The 22,989-nt window shown below is 46.5% G+C and overlaps 1 protein-coding gene across 1 annotated transcript in view; it reads left to right on the forward strand.

Moving 5' to 3' along the window:
• The window catches only part of PRICKLE2 (prickle planar cell polarity protein 2), a 327,112-nt gene that overhangs the window by 23,882 nt on the left and 280,241 nt on the right, over nt 1-22,989 (forward strand). The gene's annotated exons all lie outside the window — the stretch shown is intronic.

Raw genomic sequence — 22,989 nt, forward strand, 5'->3', positions numbered from 1 at the left:
AGAAAAACGTTTTGCTGTTCAGAGACGTGTTCCCCTTACTGTTTTCATTGATTCCCTTAGGATGGCATCAAAAGGAGAATCTGCAGAGGTGAGCGGGAGCTAGGTGTGTTTCTGCCATCCCTCAGTTCACTGACACACACACACACACACACACACACACACACACACACACCCCTCTGGCCTTCCTCCTGCTCCAGCCCTCCCTGACCAGTGTTTGGAGAAGGAGGTGGCAAGACCAGCACACACCAGGCCCCGCCTGAGACCCCTTAAGAAACTGCGTGAGCTTGACCTTTCCTTGGAAAGGGACCAGGCCTGGTCGCTCCCCTCCGTCTCCCAGGCAGTGCTGCCTCGAGGGAACTTCCCAAACCAGCCTCCAACGTGCTCTGTGGCTGTGCCTATCGGAGGCGCCTCCTTCTGGCTGAGAGGCAGTTTCTGGCTGTGGCTTGGCTTTCAAGGCCTGGCCTGGGCTCCTAGCTCAGTGCCACCACTCGCAGCTGTGTGTCTTTGGGCAGCTTATGTAACCTCTTTAGGCCTCAGCACCCGTTTCCTCATCTATAAAGTGAGGCTCAGACGAATACTCCCTTATAGGGCTGCTGGGGGATCATGCATGGAAGTCAGTGCATGCACAGTGCTAAGAGCAGCGTGTGACACAGGATAAGCACTCAGTAAGAGCTGGGTACCAACGTAGTGATGTTGACTTATGCTTTTCTTAAAATTGGCTTTTACAAATAAAAAGGAATTTAATTTAGAAAGGAAACTAGTACAGAACAGGGCGAGGAAAAGGACTGGTGTGAACATAGGAAGGGGCAGGATTTTAGAGCAGAGGGCTGAGCTCCAAGGGCAGGGAGTGGAAATTCCCAAGTCAGGGAGGAAGCGTGGGCCTGGGGATGGAGGCCAGGTGCCTCCTTACAAGCGAGAACAGGGGGGGCTGGCAGGACCTCAGGCATCTGACCGTCCACAGGGATCCAGATCTGAGGCCTGGATGGGAGAGGGAGAGAATAGAAGCTGGGTGACAGGGGTGGTGGGAAGAACCAGGCCGCGACAGGGACAGACTGAAGGAATGGGGAGGTTGGGGGAGGCGTAGCAAGGGCTGAGATGAAGGGTGGGGCAGGCTTAAGGCGTGGAGTTTGGATTGGGGTAGAGGTATCCAAAGTTATATAATAAAGACTCTCCCAAGGGAAATGCAAGCAAGAAAATTCTTTGTACAAACATTTTATTGAAATACTAGTGGCCCAGTGCACGAATTGGTGCACATTGAAAGGAAAATAATTAGAACAAATATTTTAATATTGCTATTTGCCCTTTCTCCCTCAGCACCTGGGAGCCAGGCGGTGGCCCTGCCCCCCACCACCGCCACTGGTTGCCATCTGTGGGGCGATCGGGGGCCCCCCTCACACCCGTCTTGGCCTGGTGCCCCCTGCTCACCTGCTCCACCATCCCTCCGCAGTCCCACCCTTGTCGGGACTAGCAGTGCCTCCACTGCCGCCCGTTGCCAGCATCGCCGACACCCGCCATGTTGTGCACCGCCCCCTGGTGGTCAGCGCACGTCATAGTGAGCGGTCGAACTCCTGATAGAGGGGACAATTTGCATATTAGTCTTTTATTAGATAGGATTACATGTATAAATGAAAGTGTGCAACTTGAAAAATTTCCCCAAACTGAACACGGAAGACCTAGATCAAGAAGCAGCATTACTCCCCTGGCGGGTGGCTCAGTTGAAGCGTTGTCCCATATGCCAACAGGTTGCGAGTTCGATCCCTGGTGGGGGTGCCTACAGGAGGCAGCCGATCAATGCTTCTCTCTCACATTGACATTTCTCTCTCTCTCCTCCCTTCCGTTCTCCCCCCCGCCCCCCCCCTCTCTAAAATCAATAAAAACATCCTCAGGTAAGGATTTTTATAAAAGAAGCAGCAGCATAGCTAGCCTTTCAGCACTCGATGCTCCCACCGTGATGTGTCCCGGCTTTGGGGGACATTCTGAAGAATCCACAGGGAAGGCCTGTGGGCCATGAGGTGTGGGCACACAGCCCAACAACAAGGGGGTCTCATAGATTCTTTTCCTCAGTTGCATTTGGCAATAGGCGAGGACAGTTGACCAATTATGTTCCCAACATTTCCCCACGAGGCAGAGAAAGACATGCAAATAACCAAATATAAAAGCCAGGGAAGGAAACCAGTGTTTGCCGGGTCCCTACTGTGTGGCAGCTGCTGTGCCAGGGGCTCACTAGGCCCTGCCCCTTCCCTCACAGCAACCTGCCCGGGCAGGTCTCCATTTCACAGAGGGGAAGACTGAGTCTCGGCTCAGCTCACGCGGCTGGTGAACACCAGCACCAGCATCCCAGTCCAGGTCCGCCTGGTCTGAAAAGCTGAGCAAGTTGGTTGACGCAGCTGATCCATTGCTTTGCCTGTACGTGAGGACAGTGGGAATTTACCTCAAAAAAATCGTGATGGGCTTTGCCGAGATGAAGTCTGTGAGATTTATGGAGGAAAGGCGCCTGGCATATATTAAATTAAATGGAGGCGTACATGTTAATTACTGCACCTGACAAGTCCAGGTATTCAATAAATGTTAACTGTTGCTGCGGTTAAGCCTCTAGGCTCAGAATGGTTTGTTCAATCTTATTATTGAGTTTATGTCCTTAACTATCTGGTGATGTTAAGGGCTGGAACATCGAATTGCACAGGGAAAGCTTCGTTAGGACCAGGCCCAGTAAACACAGAACTCTGTCACCCACTCACGCTTTCTCTGCGCAGTGAGCGCCATTTAATGTTTGTTTCCTGCCACAGTAGGTGCAGAGTCCGAGAAGAGGCCTGCTTATTTTGTTTCTTAAAGAGTGCGACGTGTTTTTGTTTTTTGCTTGGTGTTCACACCCGTCCTAGCTACTTAAAACTAAAAGAAAAAAGATGATATTTGAGGAAACCATTTTAACATCATCCACTTAAAAAGAAAAGGAAAAACTCACCGTAAGACAGCCAATTTAGAATAGTTATGAAAGATTATCTCTGAAAAATGATACATGTTCATCCCTGCGATTTAAACATGTATTACTTTCACTTGAACTGAAACAGCAGTGATGTTTAATTAGGTTTTTTCAGCTCCCAAAGTTCCCAAGTTAGAATGGAAAAGGTAAAGATGGCTTCGGAAATAAAAGAGGTCTAAGCTTCATTTTTCTCATTTTATAGTCATATTCTCTCTCTCTTTTTTTTTTCCCTTCTCAATAGCTGACATTCTAAAAATAATCTTGTATTGGTTTGTAAGCTTCCTCAGTCTGGCCTAGGGTGAGTTGTTTTATTTTTTTATTTTTTTTGAAGATGTTATCACCGCATTTGGTTTCCAGCGATAACTTCACGTGGACTTAGAATTCCAAGCAAAATCTTGTGAGGTCGTCCAGGGCAGATGTTTAACATTTCGGCAACTTATCTCCTTGTTTGTTTAGCATTTCTTAGCCTTTGAAGCTTCGAATAAATAGTCATGAAGTTATCCCAGAGGCAATCGGCCAAGAGGAGCCGGTGTTGTTCCCAAGCGCATGGAGTGGCCGAGCTGCTGGCGTGCAGAGGTGCTGGGAGCAGGGCGCCTGCGCCGAAAGCCCTCTCGTGGCCCCGCAGGCTGCGTGGTCAGTGGTTCTCTCGGTGCCTCATCCTGTGGGGCCTGTGATAGGCCGTTGGAATTTGTATTTCATCCTGGTAGAGTGGAGCATGAATTTGGAAACAAACAAACAAAAACACGCCTGTATCTCCAAAACACAGTTAATCGCTCAGCTCTAGGAAAGCCTGAGGCGTGGGAGTGAGGAGGTGTCTCCAAAACGCTCCCCTCACAGGCCTCAGAGCACCCTCAGTTACCTGAGGGCCCAGCATACAGAACACATCAGGCTCAATGGACCGGGTAATGGTCTTCATCACATTCGGTGCTGTGACCATGGAGGCTGACCCTGACCGTTGGAACATGGCCGTTGCATTGCTCTTCAGTGCAAGTCCTGCCTGTGGCACATGTCGGCTCTAAAAGTGATGGTGCTGGACTCCTGGCGGAAGCTGACGCATGAAGAGGCCTTTGTGAGGACCTGCCCTATCCCCTGACCCTCCCTGCCAGGGCCCCCAGGAGGACCGTGTGGCCTTGGATCTGAGAGTCACTTCAGAACGAGCATCTTCAAGGCTCGGGGACTGACTTGAAATGGGGGGTTTGCAAGGAAGAAAAGGTTTCTGTATCAGGAGCTGGGGGGCACTGAATGCCTGAAGCAGGAAGTGGGCAAGAGAAGGAGAGCAGAGTGGGGGAGGAAAGGAGGAATTCAGTTCAGGTGAGATGGGGTTGAATAGCCTGTAGAACATTTCGCTGGAGATGTTCTCTGGGTCTAATTTTAGATTAGGGCTCAAGAATGTGGTTGGGGCTTGAGATGAAGATATTCTCAGTCATTCTGTTTAGGTGGTTGAGACCAGGTAGTTGAAGCCATGGGAACAGCGTGGCCAGGAGGGGGTTCAGACACCCTCTCCTGTTGAAGAACTGTGTGTGGCTGCAAGTAGCCTGGACCCACCTCTTCCCCAAAACAAAATATGGCTTAAGCCAGTTGGGAGTTTTATTTTTATTTTTTAAAAAATATATTTTATTGATTTTTTTACAGAGATGAAGGGAGAGGGATAGAGTATTAGAAACATCGATGAGAGAGAAACATCAATCAGCTGCCTCCTGCACACCCCCTACTGGGGATATGCCCGCAACCAAGATACATGCCCTTAACCAGAATCGAACCTGGGACCCTTCAGTCCGCAGGCCAATGCTCTATCCACTGAGCCAAACTGGTTAGGGCGGGAGTTTTATTTTTAATATATCATGAGGGGTACAGAATTTGGAAATCCAGGGGTGATAGGCGAGTTCAGGGCTATCATCTGAGACCCATGCTTCTATTTTGTAGTTCATCCAACCTCAGCATGTGCTCTTGAGAATAAGCTGGCTGTTCTTGCCCTCACTCCCCTTACCCTGCACAATCACTGTACTTAGGGTAGAAAAAAAAGGAATGAGAAGAGGGAAAGTCAGTGTTTCAATGGAATCATCTTCCTTTCCTGGGAGATCTCCCTAGGACTTTTATGCACATCTCATTGGCCAGAACACGGTCACCTGACCATCCCCACCTGCATGGGAAGTTAGGAAATGTAGTTGTTGAGGTCGATTCATTGCCATCCTGAGTATAAAATTGGGGTTCTGTTTAGCAAGGCACTAGGGCCAAAGGAATAAATAAATTAACGAATTAAACATTCAGCAAATATTTATTAAATACTGGCCATGTGTGAAATATGTTAGAATTCTTCCTCAAGTGGCTTCCCTCTCTTTATTTTATAGCCTTCTTCTAGTTGGATCATGTTCTGCCCTGGGTAGAATTATGAACTGTTCATAGAGAGCTCCCTATGGGTTTCTTACTGGTCTAAGTGCTGAACTCCCATTATTGCACTTGGTCTTTACTTACACTCTCTGAGGCTGGCACTGTTATGTCCATTTTACAGGTAAAGAAACTGGGGCACAGAGAGGTTAAGTCCGTTGCCTGGTGTCACACAGCTAGTGATACTCTTTTCAGTGCCCTCTACTTCTTTTCTGGCACTCTCTACCCACTCAGATCCTACCTTCTTCAAAGCCCCTTGCCTTTTGATGCCCAATTCTTTTATGACAATTCACTTCCTGAATTAAAATTAATTCCTCCCTGCTTAAAGGAAAAGTGCTTCATACCTTTTAAAGATTTATCTAGGATTTACATTTCCTAAGAGAATTTACATTTTAACAGGCTCATTTTGTATGAGAAGTGCATTTTCAAGAGTAGAATTTTCACCTGCTGCATGACAGTGGGAAGCATTTGGGGGATGTGAGTCAAGGGATGCCAGTGCAGAGAAAGCTGACCCTATCGGGAAGATTGTGGCTGAATTCCCATCCTTGTGGGAAAAGCAGAGTGAGAGAGAAGGAAATGACTTTGATGAGTGTGGACAGCTTCCCTGTCATTCTACAGGTGGTGCCTCCCCAGCATGAGCAGGAGTGGGAGGGCAGGCCTCTCCTGGTTCTTGTTGGTTTCAGCTTCCGATGCCTCTGGTGGTGTGGGCTTCTTGCCATGTGATTGGGATGCTAGTGAGTAAAGATACATATTCTTAATGCATTTGACCCTTTGGTGCGCGCTGGTGACCTTCTCTAGTGTCGATTAAAGCAGTAGTGTCTGTTTCAACACCAGAGGAAAACGGGCTCAGATAGGCCAGGAGAGATGCCCATCATTCTCCAAGATGGCCCCTTTCTCAAATGTGTTGAGAAGAGCAGTTTCCCTTTATGTCTCAACCTCACCCTGTTGACATTTTGGAATGGCGAATTCTCTTTTGTGGAGGGCTGTCTTCTGCATCATAAGTTAGTTAGCAGCATCCCGGTCTCTACCCATTAGATGCTGGTTGTGATAACCAGAAATATCTTTGGACACTGCCACATGTTCCCTGGGGGGCAAATCACTGCTGAGTGAGAACTACTGCTTTTCTGGACCTGAACTTGTGTACTGACTTCAGTGCATATTTTTGGTAGCTTTATTGCGATACAGTCATATAATAAAAGCCTAATATGCAAATCGACCAGGGGTGGAATGACCAGTCGCTATGACGCACACTGACCACCAGGGGGCAGACGCTCAACACAGGAGCTGCTCCCAGCCTGCAGGCCCCAGGTCAGCCAAGGCAGGTGCCAGCGCCGCCCCCCCCCCCCATACCCCGCAGGTCACCCTGAAGAGGGAGGTGGCTGGTGAGCAGAAGGGGAAGAAGGGAGGGGCAGAGACTGCTGGTGAGTGAGCGGGCCAGCTCAGCTCCCCTCCCCCATCACCCCGCTGGTTGCCTCCCGCAACGAGTACTCTAATAAAACAGGGTGGACCCATCATGATGAGGGGATGAGAGAAGGTGATAGTCATTTAATCCAAAAGATAACCAGGTGACAGGGGAGGAGAGGATCCCAGGCAGAGGGGACAGCAGGTATAAGGCCCTGAGGCAGGAAGACACATTATATATGTGATGGACTGAAAACCAGGGATGCTGATGCACAAGGCAGAGAGAGAGAGATGAAGTGGAGGAATGCCTGGGCTAGACTGTCATGGAGATTTAGGGTTTTTCCTTAGGTAGTGTGGGAAGCCATTAAATGATTTTACACAGGGGAGTGATAAGATTCGATTTGTGCTTTAAAAGATCGGTCTGTATCTGTCTAGGTCCAGAAAGCATGAGGGATTGATCTTGCCCTGAGCCGGGCGACTCGGATGGAGTCTTCTGAGGTTATCCGTATTCCTGGTGCCTGCACCCATCCTCCCACCATCCCAATTGGAGCCTTTTAAAACTTTAAATAAAGGAGCAGTTCCTGTTCGTGTTCTCCCTTTGTTCTTCTTTAAACTGCGATCGAAGCTGGGCTCAGATATCTGAAAGCCCCAGAGGAGGAAGTGATTTCCATGGCAGCTGTAACCATGGGAGACCTTCAGAATAGCTCCCATTCCTCTCTTTCTCTCTGCGCTATTAGTTGGCCAGAAATAAGGGCTTGCATTGGAGTGTCCTACTTTTTTTGTCAAAATCCATGTGGATGAGAGTGTTCCTTTTACTTCCACCGACATCTTCTCACAGCCTGAGAATCAAAGGCTGGCATGCTTGCGATGAAGAAGACACTTGTTCACGAGCTGGAGAAACTCAGTGTGGTTTCAGGAGCTGAGGTCTCGTGTTGCTTCTCCTGTTGCTTGTTTTCTCCCGGGTGGCACGATAGGGCCAAGTTCAGGTTCGTCTTCTTGGAGAGGTATCAGGAGCAAGCCCTTTTCTCTCTTCTCTGTGGGACACCTGAAAGTGGTGTGCATCAGGTTCCCTTCCGTTTTGGTCACAGGCTCTCGGTAACGAGCCCTGTTTTTGTCACTTCAGAGGGAGGCATGGAATTCTGCCAGAAACAAGAGTCCCCTTTGTAGAGTTTCTGTCATGAAAATCAGGACTTTGGAGGGGGGCGGGGCTGATCTCTGGTCCAGCGCCTCTTTTTAGGATGGGCACAGGGCAAAAACGGGCTGGTCACTCCTGTGGATGCACAGATTCCAAGGAGACGAAGGCATGACAGTGAACCAGAAGTTACTGTGGCCGGAGTGAGCAAGGAGACGGGGATGCATGAGCGTAGGGTTTGCTTTTGGAACTGGGCCAGGCCACTGCGAGAGGCGCAGGAAGAATGTTGGGAAAGGAAATACGAACTTCAGGCAAGTCCGTTATGTACATTCTTATTTCCAAAATGTTTGGAAACCGTGTTGAGAAACGCGCTGCTTAAGTTAAACCAGCTGCTCAGCGTTTGTGCTCATGGCTCTCCTGGGTCACCGCGGATAACAGGGGCTCCTCCACGCCCTGTGCGTGCCCTTGAAAACGGGGTTTCCTCCATGCTCATCCTCATCCTGCCAGGGCGGCGTCCCTCTGCCGCAGGAACTCACTGTATAAAGAGGAATGACGACTGTTGCTGGGCTGCACTGACCGTCTTTTGTTGCACTTTGAGGTTCATGTTTTCAAACAAGGCGCTCAGGGCCTGGCAGGCAGTCAGCATGGTGCTGCAGGAATTTAAGAGATTTGCCTGCTTCAAGGGCATGGCCTGGCCTTGCAGAATGCTCCCATTGACTTTCATGCGCCCGATTAAAGAATACTGGTAAAAGCTAAATAAGACGACCCACGCAGCTTACCTAGCGCAGGCTCCAACAATGTCAATTCTTGTTCAACTGCTCTAAGTGCGCTCTGCAGGGAAGACAGGTGAGCCTGTCTGACGGCGCCACGTCTGGGTGGGTGTATGGAGACGCCGTCCAGGCTTCAGCGTTCCGTGACCCTTGTGGTGTATCATCAAATGGCGAGCCTGGAATAGTGATGACAGTTCCTTTGGTCTCTGTTGCTTGCAGTCAAGACTGGCTAGCCTAGCCCTAGCTGGTTTGGCTCAGTGGATAGAGCATTGGCCTGCGGACTGAAGGGTCCAAAGTTCTATTCCGGTCAAGGGCACATGCCCTGGTTGCGGGCTCGATCCCCAGTACGGGGCGTGCAGGAGTCAGCTGATCAATGACTCTCTCATCATTGATGTTTCTCTCTCTCCCTCTCCCTTCCTCTCTGAAATCAATAAAAATATATATTAAAGAAAAGAAAGACTGGCTAGCCTTAAAGCAGTCCTCTCATTCTCCAGAGGGAGGCGCTGGACAGCTTGCCACCAAGATGGGTCAGTCACCGCCTAAGGTTCTGGTACCCATGCCTAAAAGCCGCACTTTACCAAAATCTGCCGATTAATGTGTCCTTCCTGTTGAGAAGCCATTCGTTGTTACATAAGAAAAGCCTCTGTGTCCTTAGACTATGGCTCGGCTCACTGAAAATTTTCAGTATGTATCCAGCTTTCTATGGTACTTTGAGGAATTTCTAAATTCAAGACTTCTAGATAAAGAGAAAACTTTACTTAACCCCAGAGTAAACTACCTTTCCTTTCTAGGTCTTAAGGAATCGTAGGCCTGGGGAGCTGCTTGGCGGTTATCTGGTATATCCACTTGAGAAACTAATTTACAGGGAGAGAAAGCGACTCCACTGAAGCAAACATATTTACTGGCATAGCCAAGGCCGGAATCTGGGTCTCATCTGGTGTTTTTCAAACTAAGGTCTATAAATTCTGTGAAAGTTTAAAAAAATGGCTTTATTATTTATCTAAAACTTATTTTACTAGTTATAATTACTATAAAAATTTCTCTTTTACTGTGGATAATTCAAAGAGGGTAAACATATTAGTTGAATCAGATTTTAACTTTCTCTCAAACTAAGCGCTAATCTATAGAGATTGGCAGGTGGAGGATGGAAGGGATGTGGGGGGTGAGGGGGCTCTGTGAGACCATTTTCCTTTTAAAGTTTTCTTTTAACAAAAAATGATTTTGTTCTGAAGCTATCTGATTCTATAAGATCAGACGATTGATGTTTTGAACTTCTTTGCGAATGCTTCTTGGGGAGGGCTTGAATTTAGACAGGCCCGGGTACAATTCCTGGCACTTTTGAAATCTAAGTCTGTGTGCAAATGCTGAAACTCGTGAAATCCCCATTTTTCCCTCAGCACGATGAGGTCCGTGATAGTTCTTTAATGAGATTGTGGTGAGATTACTTGATGTACAGTGTACGTAAAGCCTTGAGCGCAGCCTAGCAATAGCTGAAAACGTATTAGCTGTGAGATCAGCCTCTGGTTTCTACTCTCGAACTTGAGTTCATGCTAACCACAGAGGCCCCTCCCTGTCCCTGTAATAGGAACAAGTTATTGAAAATGTCTGCCTTAATTTTTTGCTTTTTTCTCTTGGTGAATCTCTTAGCCTGACTGAATCAGACTATTCTCACCAACAGGAAAAGATATTTGTTAGTTGGGTGTTAACTTTTTCCCCCTCCCGTCTCCTGTGTCCATATTCAGATGAATCCTCTGATTTTAGGCTATTTATTACCAGGGTCCTGATAGAGCCAACATATCTATGTATTTTGTTTCCAGCCCCTTGGCTTAGCCCTGGGAATCTGAGTCCCACAGCAGGGATACAAAAGTTCTATTTAAAACTACGTGACGAGGAAAAGAACAAGAAATCTTGCTGAACGATGCAGAGATGTAAATAGTTCCCCCTTTCTCACACATGGATCTAATTGTGATATTCATCCCGGAGCCCAGTTCCTGCGCAGGGACCCCGAGCCCACGCTGTACAGATGTTTGAACCCCACCTCTGTCAGTGCCCAGTTAGAGAGGCCGCACTATCAGCTTGGAGCTGCAAAAAGAATGAAGTTGAACATTTTTTTCGGAAAGATGACCCATCTGTTTAATATATTTCAGTATGTGAACCCAAGTCAGGTTTGATTACAAGCCACATAAAAGCCTCACTTAGGTTCTTTTCCCCATTCTTTTTTTTAATTGAGGGATAATTGGCAGATAACATTATATTAGTTCCAGGTGTACAACATAATGGTTCAACATTTGCATACACTGCGAATGATCACCAGTTCAGTCGCCATCCATCACCACAGAGTTACAGAAGAATGCTTTTCTCTTAATGAGACCCTTCAAGATCCTTTCTCTTAGCAACTTTCAAATATGGGCTGCAATATTATTGACTGCAGTCAGCATGCTGTACATTCCATCCCTGTGAGTTAGCTATTTTATAACTGGAAGTTTGCACTTCTTGACCTCTTTCACTTACACCTCAACCCACCAATCTGTTCTCTGTATCTGTGAGTTTTGTTGTGTTTGGTTTGGTTTTTTGATTCCACACATAAGTGAAATCACACAGTATTTGTCTTTCTCTAACTTATTTCAATAAGCAATTAATACCCTCGAGGCCCATCCATGTTGTTGCAGATGGTAAGATTTCATTCTTTTTTATGGCCTAGTACTGTTCCATCGTGTACACACACACACACACACATGCACCCACGTGCACCCCATTATCTTCATTTTTTTCATCCATTGATGGACACTTGGGTTTTTTTTTTATTTTGGCTACTGTAAATAATGCTACAGTGAACATAGCTGTACTTGCATCTTTCTAATTAGTGTTTTTGGTTCTTCTGATAAATACCCAGAAGTAGAATTGCTGAGTGATATGCTAATTCTATTTTTAATTTTTTTAAGAACCTTCCACTGTTTCTCATAGTGGCTGCACCAATTTAATAGTACAACAACGCATAGGGCTTTTCTTTTCTCCACATCCTCACCAATACTTGTTATTAGTTGTCTCATAGTTTTAAAAAATATGTTTTTATTGATTTTAGAGAAAGAGAGGAAGGGAAAAGGAGAGAAAAAACATGGATCGGCTGTCTCCTTTATGCTCCTATTGGGAATCAAGCCTGAAACCCGGGCATATGCCCTGACCCAGAATCAACTGGCCACCTCTCCTTGCGTGGGGTGACATGCAACCAACTGAGCGACACTGGCCAGGGCTCTCACTGAAGTTTTGAGTAATGATGTTGAGCATATTTTCATGTGCCTGTTGGCCATCTCTGTGTCTTCTTTAGAAAAATGTCTACTCAGGTTCTCTGTCCATATTTTTTAACTTTTTTTTTTTTTTTTGCTGTTGAGTTATATGAGTTTTTAATATCATTTGGATATTAATCTCTTATTGTATATATGATTTGCAAATATTTTTCCTATCCAGTAGGTTGCCTTTTCATTTTGTTTATGGTTTCCTTTGTTGTACAGATGCTTTTTAGTTCAACGTAGTCCCATTTGTTTATTTTTTCTTTTGTTGCTTTTGGTTTTAAAGTAAGATAAAAAAAATCATGACCTAAGACCAATTTCAAGGAGCTTACCAGCTATGTGTTCCTGGAGCTTTATGGTTTCAGGTCTTACATTCAAGGCTTTAACCCATGTTGAGTTCATTTCTGTGTGTGGTGTAAGGTAATGGTCCAGTTTCATTCTTTTATAGGTAGCCATCCAGTTTTCCCAACACCATTTATTGAAGAGACTGTCTTTTCTCCATTGTATGTTCTTGGTTTCTTTGTCATAAATTAATTGACAATATATATATGTGGGTTTATTTCTTGGCTCATTATTCTGTTCCACTGGTCTCTGTGTCAATTTTTATACCAATAACATACTATTTTGATTACTACATCTTTGTAATGTAGTTTGAAATTAGGGAGCATGAACTTCTAGGAATATATCCTAAGAAATATGAAACACCAGTCAGAAAGAATGTATGCATCCCTATGTTCATAGCATCTCAGTTTATAATAGTTAAGATCTGGAAACAGCCCAAGTGCCCATCAGTAGATGAATGGATAAAAAAGCTGTGGTATGTTTATACCATGGAATACTATGCAGCTGTAAAAAAGAAGAAGCTCTTACCCTTTGAGACAGCATAGAGCAGCGGTTCTCAATCTGTGGGTCGTGACCCCTTTGGGGGTCAAACGACCCTTTCACAGGGGCACCTAAGACCATCGGAAAACACATATATAATTACATATTGTTTTTGTGATTAATCGCTATGCTTTAATTATGTTCAATTTGTAACAATGAAATGGGGGGTCACCACAACATGAGGAACTGGATTAAAGGGTCGCGGCATTAGGAAGGTTGAGAATCACTGGCATAGAGGGACCTGGAAAGTATCATGCTAAGTGAAATAAGTCAGTCAGAGAAAGACAAGTATCACATGATCTCACTCATATGTGGAATCTAATTAAAATAAACTGATGGACAGAGTGGATCCAGAGACTTGGAAGCATGGAACAGAGTGTGGAATCTCAGAGGGAAGGCGGGGGAGGGTGGATGGATCAGAGATAGTCAACCAAAGACCTTGTATGCATATATGCATTACCTGTGGATACAGACAATAGGGTGGTGAAGGTCTGGGGTAGGGGGCAGGGATGGGCTGGAGGGGGTCAATGGGGAAAAAAGGGGGACATATGTAATACTTTCAGCAAGAAAGATTAAAAAAATAAAAATATTAAATTAAGAAAAAAGAAATTAGGGAGCATGATACTCCAGTTTTGTCCTTTTTTCCCCTCAAGATTGCTTTGGCTGTTCAGGATCTTTTGTGGTTCTATACAAAATTCAGAATTGTTCTATTTCTGTGAACAGTGCTGTTGGAATTTTGGTAGGGATTGTGTTGAATCTATAGATGGCTTTGGGCAATAGGGACATTTTTAACATATCAATTCTTCCAATGTGTGAGCATGGAATATCTTTCCATATATCTGTGTCTTCTTCAATTTCCTTCAGTGTCTTATAGTTTTCAGTGTATATGTCTTTCACCTCCTTGGTTAAATTTATCCCTAGGTATCTTGTTCTTTTTTACGCAGTTGTAAATGAGATTATTTACTTAATTTCACTTTCTGATAGTTTGTTACTAATGTATAGAAACAACAAATTTTTGTATATTGATTTTGTACCTGCATGTTCACTGATTTCATTTATTAGTTCCAACAGTTGTTTTTTGGGGGTGGAGTTTTTAGGGCTATCTATATGTAAAATCATCACCTACCTATAATGACAGTTTTACTTCTTCCTTTCTAATCTGTAGGCCTTTATTTCTTCTTCTTGCCTAATTTCTCTGGGGCTAGGACTGCAATACCACAGTGAATAGAAGTGGTGGCAGTGGGCATCCTTGTTTTGTTCCTGATCTTAGAGGAAGCGCTTTTAGTTTTTCACCTTTGAGTCTGTTGCTAGCTGACGGCTTGTTCTATATACTCTCTATGTTGAGGTACATTCCATCTATACCCACTTTGTTGACAGTTTCTATCATAAAAGGATGTTGAATTTTGTTAAATGCGTTTTCTGCATCTTTTGAGGTGATATTTATCCTTCACTTTCTTTATCGGGTGTTTCATGTTGATGGAGTCGAAGGTGGTGAACCAACCTTCATCCCTGGAATAAATCCCACCTGATCACGGGGTGTGATCCTTTGAATGCTGAATTCAGTTTGCTAATGTTTAGTGAGGATTTTTGCATCCATGGTCACGAGGGATGTTGGCCTGCCATTTTAGTTTGTGTGATGTCCTTGTCGGATTTTCTTATCAGGGCAGTGATGATCTTGTCAAGTGGTTTTAGAAGCGGGAGGTCCGGGTGAGCTGCAGTGAGGACTAAGGAGGATGCAGAAGTGTTGTCCCTCCGTCTAGCCCCCGAGAGAACTTCCTCTGCCCTAGATGGGCGGTGAACCAGGAGCTGGTTCCTCCACCGAAGGTCCAGGGTAAATGAGCCTTTTTCACAGGGAGACTGGGTGGTGTTCACGCGGCGGTCTGTACTGTGCCCTGTGGGTGGCGGCCTGCCAAGAACTGCCTCTCCAATTGTTCAGTCCCAGGGGCTCAGAGAGGAAAGGCCCCCGAAGCAGCAGGAATCTGCCGGGCGAGTTTCCCTGGCAGGCGCTGTCTGCCCAGGTGTGACCCACAGAATGAGGCTGAGTTGAGTCCTGCATTCGCTCTTCCAGTTCAGGATGTGGTTCCATGAGCATCGTCCCCTCAGACCAAAAAAACACCCCCCAAAACACCAAAAAAACCCCAACATTAATCATAACATGGGAGCAAATAGAACGATACGGTTTCCACCCTCTTTGAAAGCTCCTTAAATTACATTTTCACTTTCTATTGGCTGGTTCTCAATAATTGGATCTTATTTAAGCTCACGTGGTTTTTCCTAAGTAGTCTTCCGTAATATTTAATGCCTCAGGACCACTGGGCAAGTTTGACTTAAGTGCCATTTGAAAGAGAGTGCTCCCCGAAGGAGTTCTGTGCTTCTGTTTATGAATAAGAATAACCTGCATTTGCATGGCTTTTTATGGTTTCCAGAAGCTTCCGCATGTATTTTTTCATGAGACTTGCTCTCTGGAATATTTTCTTGCTTTGGTTTTCATGGTCACCCTTTTCCGATGGTGCGACCAGGGCTCAGAGGTGACGTGGCTTGTTGGGCAGAGTGGGTGTGACGGAGCCAGGATGGGAGTCAGGCTCTGACTTACACAGGAGCTCCCGCCTCTGCCCCAGGCGGTCTCCCCACACCACAGCTGAAGTTCACCGGGCCAAGGCGGCAATGTGGGAGAACCAGGCCCCTTCCATAGCCACGGAATCTATGCATAATACTTCTCTGCAACACTCGGTAATCAGTCCGAGATTTTACAGATGAGAAACCAGCATCAGACAGGTTAAGTGTCTTGCAGGAAGTCAGAAATCACTAAGTTGAGGAGTTTAGATGTAGTTCCACATGCTGTGTTCCACGACGCCCTCCTCCCTTCCCTCAGAGCACTTCTGTAGCCTGCAGACATGTGGTAAACCGGAAGGCTGCCCCCATGAGCTGCTTTAATAACAGTTAAAACTGTGGCCTGTAGGCTCTGCTTGCGAAGGTAGGTCAGTCTATAGAAGATAGGGAGCCATTGCTAGTGAAATTGTCAAAGCTGGAGTTTCTAAAAAGATAATCTACAAGTACCTGAGAATTACATACAACCATTGAAGATACAAGACCAAAGTAACAGAATATGGTGACCCATCTTGGTCCTGGCTAATTGGTCTTCTTTGCTTGAGCAGAAGACTTTGCTTCCTTGTAGAGCGAGGGAGGAGGGTAGAGTGAAGAGTTTAGATAGAAGCGGGTGGGGATGACATTAAGAAGCTGTGTTATGCCTCATATCACCCTCTTCCACTCATTCCTAATGGCATCAGGTTATTCTTTTCCTTCTCGGGAAAATTACACAATTTACTTCCTCTATCAGTTAGCTATTGCCATAGTAATTTTGTGTAACAAATAAGCACAGAATGCAGCAGTAAGCATTTTTTTTCTTACTCATGAGTTTGTGGGTTTGTGGAGTGGCTCTCATGTCCTTCACCCTCCTCCTGGGACCCGTTGCTAGTCTGGGCATGCTCCGCTCCTGGCAGGGTCAGGGTGAAGGAGCAGGCTGAACACACACAGGCCTCTCAAGGCTTAAGCCTGGAACTGGCCCATTGCCACGTCCACTCGTTTACCAATGGCCAAGCCAAGTCCGGTGGCCAAGTCAAAGGCGAGGAGTGGGGACACAGACTCCACGATGAGCAAAAGTGAAAGTTGGCTATCTCAGTCTATTGCAGTTCCCAATAGAGCAGGCTTTGGAATTGGTCCTTTAAATCAGTGGCTTTACATGTTTTAATGTCTGGGCCCCTTTTTGAACGTGGTAAAAGTTTTGAACATGCTCTCCAAGAAAATATAATACACATCTTCTTTGGCTTTCAGTGCTCAGGGCATCTCCTAGGTCCAGCTTCAGGCAGCCTGTAGGGCAGGAGAGCAAGAACCCAGTGCCACTCCTGCCTCCTCCCCAAGACCCTGCCTTCTGCTGTCCCCAGAGGCTCAAAAGTTCATGAACGTGAACACTCAGTAATGGATGGGATCTTTTTTTCATTTGTTCACAATTAAAACAGCTTTATCAGTCTTCTCTGAGTGTAAAAAATAGTTCCTCCAAAGCTAATGGGTAAGCAAATGTTGTTGCATAGTAATATTTTTATCCTTTCCCAGAAAAATGTGAAGAATCAGGGCTTTGAAGCACATTAAACTTCAATCCAGTCCATGTAAATCCAGCAATTTAACGAAGACTACTCTTTTCTAATGTTCGTCTTTGATTTTTAGGTTTGTTTTAAATGATTTAAGATTGTTTAAAATGATTTCTTTGTTTTGAATGATTTCTTTTAAGAAATCATGGTGACATTAAATAGTAGTTATTTTGTGTTCCTAAACTCTGGAGCTCCCCCAGATTATTTTGAAGGGTTTTCTGACTTGTAAAATGATGAGAACTAGTGATGTACCCCAACCTCCCATTCAAAGTTGGAATCTTGAGGTTTCTTCCCACCGCTAAAGAGTCATCCAGCCTCTGATGACTTCCAGAGATGGAAAGTGGCCATCACTGCTCAGCTGTGACCAGTGGGTCATTCTTCCCTTTTCACTGTGAAATCCTTCTCTCGTTCGAGGTACCTAAGAGACATCCAGTCAGCACAGAGACCGTTAGGAGTTCACGGAGCATTTTACGTGCGGACAGAGGAGCGGAGTTCCCTTTCCTCCGCCTATTGCTGATTGCTTATCCTCATCACTTGGACTTCTGTAACACTGTGTTGTCCGGCTGACACTTAGGGATGCTTCAGAAGTTAAATAGCCTTTCCTCTGCTTGTGGGACCTTAACTGGACCAAGGTAAAGTCATCAGGGACGGGGCTGCAGCATTTGGTAGCAGCATCCTCTTCCCACTCCCCGATCTCAGGCTCTCCCCTAGAATTATTTTGGCTGAGAACTCTGGAGGGTTGCCCTTTCCATTCTGGAGGGGACAGAATTTGAAGCAGTCAGTGTCCTGCACTCCCATAGGTCCTTCCGGATTCCTAGGGTTTGGTCCACTGCCTGGCCCAAGCCCTCCAAGACCAACACTCAGTGCACTAATGGAAACCCACAGCAGAGGGCGCTTGCGTGCACATATCAAGGCTTCCTTTATGGTGATGTCTGTTCAGTTGAAAAAGCCATAGAAAAGTTTCTTTAATTAGGCTGGCTTCATAAAGGGGAGAAAAACACTCTGCTCTTCGAGAGGTCATCTTTTATCCATAGGAAGGACCATTTTGCTCTTGAAGGGGTGTTTTCCTCTTCCTCTTAGCCACACTATTGGGTCTAATTTGTGAAATTCAAAGACACAAGGGATTCATTTTAGAGTAGCCTTTCTATTTTTTTTTAAACCAAATATACAGTGGTAGGGATGTTTGGATACTATCTTTTTAAAATTTTTTTTTATTGATTTTAGAGAGAGGAAGGGAGAGGGAGAGGGAGATAGAAGCATCAATGATGAGAGAGAATAAATTGGCTGCCTCCTGTATGCCCCCTACTGGGGATTGAGCTCACAACCCAGGCATGTGCCCTGACAGTCAAGTCAAATGCAGACCTCCTGGTTCAGGGGTTGACACTAAACCACAGAGCCACACAGGCCAGCTCGAAGGATTGGCCTGGAGAGGACTGTTGCTATCAAACATCGTTTTTCTTTCTGTCAGGCACTCTGCTAAGTCTGCTTCATAAAGTACTTAAATAGTCACAAAACCCCAATAAGGTAGATATGTTTGTTAGTGCTATTTTCCTAGTGGGGAGATGCGGACACTGAGATTGCGGGACTTGCTGTGTGACCCTGAGCAAGTCCCTGTACTCCTCTGGGCTTTGTCTTGCTCATCTGTACAACAAAGGCATTAGCTTGAATAGCTTTCAAGATCTCCATTCCCTGCAGGTTCCAGTAAAAATCAAATCAAAAGCACTGAAGTCAGAGTTATCACGACAGTGGGAAATCTGTATTGTGGGGTGGGGGGTTCTGTTATTGACGAGGAACGAGGGCTGTGCTTTTGTCCTTGGTTTAAAATTTCCCGAGTTGAGCCTACAACGCGTTGGGAAGCCGCTGCATTTACCATCGATAAATGTTGAAATGCTGAGTGCAGTTTTCGCTGTGGCCTGCCTCAGTTCCCTGGTAATGTTGCAGTGAGAGCTGCGTCAGTGGTTCTGAGCTTGGCCACGGAGCATGTGGCTGCTCTTCCGAGAAACACAGAAGCAAATTGTGAGCATACTGATTACAAAAAAGAGATGAATCTCATTTTGTTTTCCCTGATAAAAATATACCCAAAACCTGACTTGACCCTCTTCCTAAAAGAGTTCTCAAAAAGGAAACAGACAAAATGGGGTGGCTGATCTTCTTAGATGGAAGTTTTATTCTCTGAAGCATCAGCCAACTGTCAGAAGCCTTATTGTGAGTCTGTTCTCATGGTTTTATGTTCTTTCATGCACGTTCCCCAGGCCCCGATGCCGGGTGCTGCTTAGCAGGGATAGGGTGGAGGCAGGAGAGAAAAAGCCACACCACGCGGTTCTTAGGTAACAGTGGCTGTTTCTTGGTTGCATCCAAACTGGCCAAGCATGTTATGAAAGGCAGGGGTGATTATTTAAGTGTTATTTTGGGTTTACAAATCATGTGACAAGAATCATTTAACAGAGAGAAAAAACATTTGGTATGAGCTAGCGGGTTTTCATTGGTGGCTATATTAAGCTATAGCATATGAAATTGCTGTTCGGCAGGCAAGGTCTGGGCTGGGAAAAATAAATTCAGGAGTTATCAGCATATTGAGGGGTTTAAATCTGTGGCTGAGATCACATCAGGAGAGAATGGGTGGAGGGCAGTACCTGTGGAGCCGAGGCTGCAGTGTTCAGAGGATTTGTAGAGGAGGAGGACTCAGCAAAGGAATGAGAGAAGGAAATGTCTCCTTGGATAAACACACACACACACACACACACACGCACACACACTCGCGCACACACATGCACACACGTGCGCATGCACACATGTGCACACATGCACACGCGCACACACGCGAGCATATGCACATAAGTACTGTTAAAAGTCCTGGTTCCAGCATTGCTTTTCATAAGTGAGTTCTCCCTTCCCACGTAACCTGACCTGGCCAACATGTTGTTTTGTTGGAGGAAGCAGCAGGAGCTGCTAAGCTGAGATGATGAGTCATTATCTGCTAATGGTCCCCCCTGTGGTTTCCCTCTATTTCTCACAGCCCCCACCACTGTTAGTGGCGTTTTCCAGGTGCTATGAAATTCATCTCCGTGAAATCTCCAGAATTCTTACCTCTTCTCGATTTTTCTTGACACATGGGACCTTCTGTGGCAATCCAGAACCAATCCAGAGTCAGTGCCTGCTGCTCGGTGCCTGAAATTTGGTGAACTCCTCGAGGAGCATGCTTGGGATGGTGGATGTATGTCAACTGGGCTGGGCCCACAGGGTTCCTAGAGCGCTGGTCGAACGTTATTCTCAATGTTTCTTGAGGGTGTTTGGATGAGATTGACATTGAAATCAGTGGACTTGAGTGAAGCCGATTGCCCTCTATAATGTGGGGGGGTCTCGTCCAGCCAGTTGAAGGCGTGGATAGACCAAAAGGACTGACGCTCCCCTGAACAAGAGAGGATCCTCCAGTGGACTCCTTAGGCCTTCCGCTGCCATGTGAGCCTTTCCTGCCTGGTGACCTTCACACCGGACATGGGCTCTCCCGGAGTCTCCCGCACCCTGGGTCACCCTGCAGGTTTTGGACTTGCTGGCCTAAAGGCTGGTCAGTACCATTGTCTATGGAGGCGCCTATGTGTTCTGGGATGGAGGCCTCAGAACTGCATGCATCCCATGGAGAAGTATGGTGCTGGGAGCGCTGCCATTATTGGATGGTTATGAGGTGCACTGCCCAGGGCGGACTGCTTTTACACCATTCTGTGAACTCTTCGGACTCTGCCCAGCACAGCAGTTGCTGACCTCCTTGATTTCTTCTACATGTTTTTCAGGTTGCTTCCTGGGATTGGTGAACTAAAAGCAAGGGAAGCCTTTGCTTTCCTCTGCTTCATGCAGTGTACATTCAGTGGCTGGCATGGTGTCCTCAAGCATTTGTAAGCAATAGTGACTTTGTTTTGGAAGGCATATTCTCGTACACGAGCTCATTTAAGCATCACAGGAATCTATAGGGGGTGCAAAAGACAAGTATTTCTCAGGGCTGCAGTTTAGCCACTGGGAACCAAAATAGCTGCGCTGTGGTTACACTAGTGACTGACTTTGGCAGCAAACCAGTGGTGTGGTGAGGGCGGCCTGGAGTGGTGCCAGGCTGGGCAGTAGGGGGCTGGGGGCAGCCGTGCAGGGCGAGGCAGGGCCATGTAGCACCTGCCCCAGCACCTGCCCCTTCTCTGTGGGACTGAGAAGGAAGCAAGGGCAGGTGGTGTCAGCAGAGGCCAAGCTCAAGGTCAGTAGGTCCAGGATATGTGGGAAGAGCTGACTTGCATTCATTGGTCAAAGTGCACTAGCAAGGAGGCTGGGGGCCAGGGGTCCTGATGACTCTTGATGTAATGGGAGGGTCCTCGTTCAGACAGGGGCACTGTTTACTAGTGACGAGTGCACCAAAAGGAGAGTTTACCCACAGAACTAAAACTCCACAGATGATTCGGAAAGCTTTAGAACAATTTGAAACACAAGGTGTAGTGTAACGTGTATCATTTAGCCATTTCTGGCAAGCATTTTACCTTTATGAACACATATATGTTATGTCGAGATTAAATTTAAAATTCTGTATTATGTACTTTTGTATCGGTTTATATGAAGTTTGAATATAATCACTGAATAGTCTCATTTTACAAGAAAGAAACCCACCTGCCAGTTGCTGGGCTTTTTCCTTCCACTCTGCTCCTTGGAGCTGTCTTGGTCCTTCTCTACACAGTCTGTGCTCAGAGACGGGCAGTTCTCAGCCAGACCTGCGTCTTCAGCCTTATGTTCTCCCTAGAAATGGTCTTAGTGAATATACAAATGGAGAAACACTAACTTAGCTAGCCCCGCATTGAGTAAAATGTCATTGTTAGACGGAATAGTCTTTCTGTCAGAAACAGAAGAAAATTCAGAAGCTCTGGGTATTATTTATAAATAAAGGGGGAAGTATGACAGGGCCATTGAGGCTCATGAGACTAGAGGAAGGCGTAAGGTAGTGGCGAGAAACAGACCTGTGGAACCACACCGACCTGGGTTCAGGTTCAAGTCCTGGCTCTTCCTTTTACTCTTTGTGAGTTCTTGGCCTGGTTGTCTAACTGCTGGCCTCAGTCCCCACATCTGTAAAATTGGCTTAATAATACCTATCACAGGTTTACTGTAAAAATTAAGAGGACTAATTCCTAACACAGCCCAGACGTACTCATTACTGAATAGTGTTCGCAATTCCCGTGAAGTTTACAGGCAGCAGTTCGTCACCTCTCTCTGGCGTTGTCGGAAGCGTGCCTTTGGTGAGGTGCTTTGGTGTTTGGGTATTTGATGCTGACTGTCCCTCTGTTTTGAGAACAGTTGGTGAACTGTTGCTCCAGGTGATTCATGTATTACCCGGAATACGCCATCAAAACGTCTCAGAAATGCCCACCCTTCCCAGAATGTGTTTCTCACTTGGCAGGGCACAGAAATCCTAGTCCCACCTGGTGTGGGGCTCGGAAATATTACTGCTGCCTCTGAGTGAGCAGGACCCGTGCGGGGCAGGCTCCATCCGTGGTGCGGGCTCCATCCGTGGCCCTCACCCCTTTCTCCTGCATCCACCCTGCCCATGCTGTCCGTGGCGCCCTCCTAGGCAGCTGCGCTGGCCCTGAGCCTGCTTTGGCCAATGGGCGGTTCCCCAAGCTGAGTGCAGAGGCTGAGAAGGGGTGTGTGTGTGTGGGGGGGGGGGTGAGGGTGCGGGGGAGGCGGGGGGTGGTTAAGGTGGAAGGGAGTTTCTGCTCCTGCCCCTCCACTCCACCATCGTGGTGAGAAAGCAGTGCCTGCCGAGCCCACCAGGCCAGGAGGAGAATGAGAGGCATTGAACAGAGCAGAATGGACCTGCCAAGCTCACCCCAACCTGCTACCCAGGTGCACGCAGGGGTGGGTGGGGGGGGGCGGGCAGGGGGCAACCTCCAGGGCTCCCACAGACCCGGGGGAAGAAAGGCTGAGCGGGCTGGTCCTGGGCGTTATTGCTGCAATAGATACCTGATACACAGCAGGGAGGAAA

The sequence above is a fragment of the Myotis daubentonii genome, chromosome 14, assembly GCF_963259705.1.
Source record: "Myotis daubentonii chromosome 14, mMyoDau2.1, whole genome shotgun sequence".
Lineage (NCBI taxonomy): Eukaryota > Metazoa > Chordata > Mammalia > Chiroptera > Vespertilionidae > Myotis > Myotis daubentonii.